The 5,148-nt window shown below is 32.3% G+C and overlaps 1 long non-coding RNA gene across 1 annotated transcript; it reads left to right on the top strand.

Annotated features, from left to right (window-relative positions):
• On the top strand, positions 1-973 carry LOC106294202. Its single transcript, XR_001260767.1, has 3 exons — positions 1-373; positions 528-729; positions 808-973. It is a non-coding gene; the product is annotated as an uncharacterized LOC106294202 (long non-coding RNA).
• The last annotated feature ends 4,175 nt before the right edge of the window (positions 974-5,148 follow it).

The following is a 5,148-nucleotide window of genomic DNA, read 5'->3' as shown; positions in this document are numbered from 1 at the left end:
CCTAATATTCTCTTATTTGATAGAACCTTGGCGATTAGAGAGGCGAGTGATGACGATCGTGTTGATTCTCCCACTAATAGCGTCCTTATGTTAATCATCTTGCGTTGGAGTCTTGGAGAGCTCATCGGAGTTGTGTACCACGAGAAGGAGCCAGACCTTTCCCAATGGAGCTATGTATATCTCAGTGGAGCTATTCCCGATGTGGCCAAGTTTTCGATGAAGTCTTTGATAAAGAAGCATTATATGAGAAGCACCGAAAGTACTCGTGGGACGATTTGAAACTGTTTGAATAATTATGTTCCCAGTGTAGAGAACGCTCTCACAAGTTTTCTTTTTGACTTCTCTTCTGTCTTTTTGTCCTCTCGTGACTAAGGTTTGTGTTTTGACTCTTTTCTGTTGTGGGCTACTCAATTGTTCCATTTTTGATTCAAAGTTATGTTCCTTTTACCTATATGTTTAGACTTTGTTCGTTTTTTGTTTGAGGATTCATCACTAGAACTCATTGAAACTCTGTTGATTACATATAGGAAAAGAATATATTAGTAGTGGCATCATGGTGGACAGTTAAGCTGTACCTTCACCTGTTAGCAAATGGTAAGCACACCACTGTATCTGTTTCGGAGGAGGTCTCCGGATATATTCGTTTGGAAACAATTCCCAAGCCGAAGCATTCTGATACTGTCATCTAATACTAATGGCGTGTACTCAGATCCAATTGATCCTAAGGAGGTCACTGCTGTCCTTTTTGTTGATGTTAAAGCTCATTAGTGTTCTGTTTGTCTTATCTCTATTTGGAATGTGTTGTAGCTTCTAAGACACTGTAGAAGAGATTAGACTCTGGAGATTTTTCCATTTTAGAACAATTTGAGGTACTTCTTTTACTTCGACTCCTCCAAGCTTCTTAGCTCTGAAATTTCTGTGCAAGTCTTATCCTTGATGGTTTTGATGTTTTTGAGTTTGCACCTCTTTTGCTTTGTCCTATGTTAAAGTTTCTCTGGTAGCTACATAAAGTTTTGTTACTTGCCATCTTATTGATTCTGGAATACTAATGCTTGGTGTTGTAGTGTAGGGTGAAGATTTAAGTCTATTTCAAAAGTTTTGTTTAACTTGAAGTAACTATATGTTGGTCTGTTCAAACTCGTGTGGATATTGGTGTTTGAACAAATATTTTGTCATTTCCTGATAAGTCTTGCTTTTCATCCATGTTCTTTTATAGCAAGGGGATGTGTTTTAAAAATGTAAAGGTGCGATGGAATACAATTCAGCAAATATTGTATACTATCAACAGTGTGCCATTTTAGCTCAATTCTTTCTCTCTTTTGATATACCATTCCGTGTTTCTGAAATAGTGTGCCATTTTTGCTTGTAAGCACAGGTAAGAGAAGAACTTGCGAAAAAGGATTTCGAAAATTTAAAGCAAGACAATGCTGATATAGAACCACAAAACCAGCCACAACAATAGCAGCCAAAAGTTTTTCAGAAATGGCTTATACCAGTTTTGAATGACCGTACTACTTCTGAAATTTCAGCTAATGCATTATCCTTGACCATTAGCTCTAAATAAGTTTTTATTGCTTTGCAGAAACAATATTTAATAAAATAGTTAAATATAAAACACATAAGCAATTAGAAAAATGAGAAATAAACTTGCACGTGTCAAAATCTAAAGGACTTTGAAACAATTTTATAGTCTTTAATAACTTGGTCAATGTATGTAGAATTTTTTTTTTGCTTAGATTAATTTAACTAAGAGCAATTTTTTTTTTGGCTAACTGCAAAAGCAGTGTTTTAAAATAAATACTATCATCTTTGGTCAAAATTAAATGTAATAAAGTGAAAGGCTTTGTATAATTGTAAACAATTCTTTTAATTTGGATTTAGTTTATGGTTCCAACATAAAAATACATTTAGCAAAACTATTACTTATATTTAAAAATTTTATGCACTAAATAAGTTAATAATTTGTTTATAATTTTATCACTAAAAATAATTTAAAACGAAAACCAATAATCAAACTAAAAATGAACTAAACAAAACAATATGAAAGTAAAAAAAATAGACATGTAATTTAAAACAAATATGTAATATGGTAAATGTTATATATGTGTAAAATTAAAATATATATAGACTATTCATTTTTATAAATAAAAACAACTACTGTAATCGGAGAAGTAGTCGTATTAACGTGTATTAAATTACGAGTCGCCACGAATTGTTGGTCTAGTCAATACCCATAACAAACACCTCAAGAGTCATCAATGAGATATTTATCCAGTAAGCTAACCGTACCACATGGGTAGGTCCAGTATTCTCCCTTCTTGTTTCTATCGAGATTTATTTTTCTTTCCAGCACCAAATTTTGTTTTATTTGATTCGATTTGATTTATTAAAAAATGTTCTGTTTCCCTTTGTTCATAAAGTCATTTCAGCAAAAGATTCCTCTTCTTGTTAGCTTCCAGCCCATAATTTTTCCAGGCCGGGCTGGCTATTTCCAATAAATTTAGAGCCTATAAGCAAATGTTGCTACTATGATTTGATCCAAGAAGAAAAAGCCAGGCCCGATCAAACTAAACTAGTGTTCAAATAATTTACTACTTGAATGGGAAATGAAAAGGACTAAACTAAAGACAAGAAGAATTGGTCTTCTCCCATCATCCCAATCTCTATAGATGATGCACATATATGATGGTAATTAGTAAATTAACTTAACTGCATTAAAAATAGCACAACACTTAAAAACGCAATCCACCTAACATGCCGGAAAATGGTGAGGAAGCACTAGAGAAATGTAAATGCTTCAATGAGAAAGAGAAGAAGTCTTCTTATCTAACTACTCAGAGAAAAAATTCAAGAAAAAACATAATTTAAAAGTCTGAGTTTAAGTTTCAATCTGGTAAACCAAACCAAATCTAACCAAAATAGAAAAATGTAATTTGGTTTGTATTATATGACATGAATTTTATATTGCCTTTTAGAAATTACAATATGATTAGATAGTAAACTGATCAAATAACATAAAATTAAAGAGCCAATTGCATAAGCTACAATAATACATAGTATATGTAAACTAATTATATGTAAGTAATTTATTCATATAACCTTAACATTTATAGCTTTATTCTATTAGTTTATTATCTGATCTTAGTCTCAAATTTCTCTTGTTCTTTTTTGTTAATTTGAAGTATTGGTATCTATGTTTTCTATGTTTTACTAAATTCAGATACCAACAATACAAATTGAAACTCATACAGTTTTAGATAACCTAAATATAGTTATTATATGTTGTGGTCAAGGTGTAGGCTGATCAAATTCTGTACATTTCCTAATCTTATAGTAGTTGGTTTTGGATTATCCTTCGAGTCATTCTTCGTGAAATGTCTTTAAAAGATATATGAATAGCGAATCTTCTATAAAAGACACAAAATAAAAACATTACACTTTCATCATAACTGAGTTTAAACGGCCTTTGTTTGAACCTAAATAACTTGAAATATGATCATCACATCCAGAACATTGACATCACAATCACATTTCGCAAATCTTGGCGAGACCTTAGACCTCCTCCCTATTCAACCAATTGAAGCAAGTTTGCTTGTTTGTCATCATTTGTGGCGGAAATATGTGAAAGGATATTTACTATGGTCGTATATCCCTCAATTCTCATGTCACATGCTATCATTCTGTTGTGATTGTAGCTGTGAAAAATACAAAGGAGAAATGGTCGCATTGTGCAAATTAAGCAATATAAGACACGTGTGTGGCTGTGGATATGGTCAGGTTTCCTTTTGGGCTATGTTTATGTTGGTTAGTGCTGAAGGTAAGTGTGGATAACAAACATGCGAAGGTATGTGAATAAACATCTCGTTAAAGCGATGCATTTGCGTTTACATGCAAAGCAAAAACTAATTCTAGAAATATAAAACATTTACGTGTATTGTGGTTTTTCATAATTAGAATGGCAGCAAGTGATCATGCATTACTATGGTTCTAGTATTAGTAGATTACTTTCAGTTACCAATCTTACTCTTAATATATAGTCTGCATTTAAACCTGAACCAATGATTGCATGTCATATCTGATACAACTAACTAATGGTCCAATATACACCGTACAGCCAAAAGTTTCAGTTCGGCGGTAAACCAAGTTCTTTAAACATAATATGTCTCAAGTTCTAAATTAGTTACTGTATAATGAACAACAAATCAATATTGATATTAGATTTATTTGATCTCTTTCTTATCTACCTAATGACAAAATAAAAATAATATCAAACTCTCTTTTTTTAATATGTTTCCGACACTAATGTTGCTTATGCTAAGATAGTGTATCTTTTTTATCAGGACATGAACGGCATAAACCTGGCTGATTATTTCAGACGTACGGTGTGTCATAAAGACAAAACACGTCAAATTTAACTATTTAAGTAAGTGCAATAGTTAATATCATTCAATATCTGTTGATGCATAATATCCCCAATACTAATGTGTTACCTAGCTAAATTCATACCAGTTAATCCAAATTTTAATCCATGGAATGAGTATTCAACGACCATATGAGTTAGTTTATATATCGGTATTTTTCCTTTGTTTTTTTCTCGAGTACATTGGTTACCGGGTGATAGTTTATGCACCACGTGATTGATTTTTCTGTTCTGACTTCTGGGGCTATTAAATTGTTTGTGTTACAGTAAAATGATGATTATCCAAGTCTCCACCGACTCATTTGATGGCTTTGTCATCATAACACGTGTTGGTCTACTAGAAACATGGAGCTACGTGTAGTTAGTTTCATTTCACTATAAATACGTAACTCGTTGTGATTTTAAGAACATCAATAATGATAAGACAAGATTCTATTTCTCTCGTTTCCATAGGACAATATATAAGATCAAATACTAAAAGGCTTCGTCATTATCTCACTTACTCGCTCGTTGTTTCCATTATTAATAATTCACAACACGTTACGAAGCTTTGGCCAACTGAAGTTTATCAATCCGAAAATTTTTAAACCAGTCAAGGTAATGTTTAAATTTATGTTGTCCAATATATTCAAATTATTTAAAGTTTATTATTGTTCCGGAGTGAGAGACTAGGCCTTCTCCGTCTATTTTTCAGGATGATAGGCGTTGTCTTTCCCGACTGATCGTTA

Source organism: Brassica oleracea, chromosome C5, assembly GCF_000695525.1.
Source record: "Brassica oleracea var. oleracea cultivar TO1000 chromosome C5, BOL, whole genome shotgun sequence".
Taxonomy (NCBI): domain Eukaryota; kingdom Viridiplantae; phylum Streptophyta; class Magnoliopsida; order Brassicales; family Brassicaceae; genus Brassica; species Brassica oleracea.
Note: the sequence above shows the minus strand (reverse complement) of the source record. Positions and strands in the feature narration are given on the sequence as shown.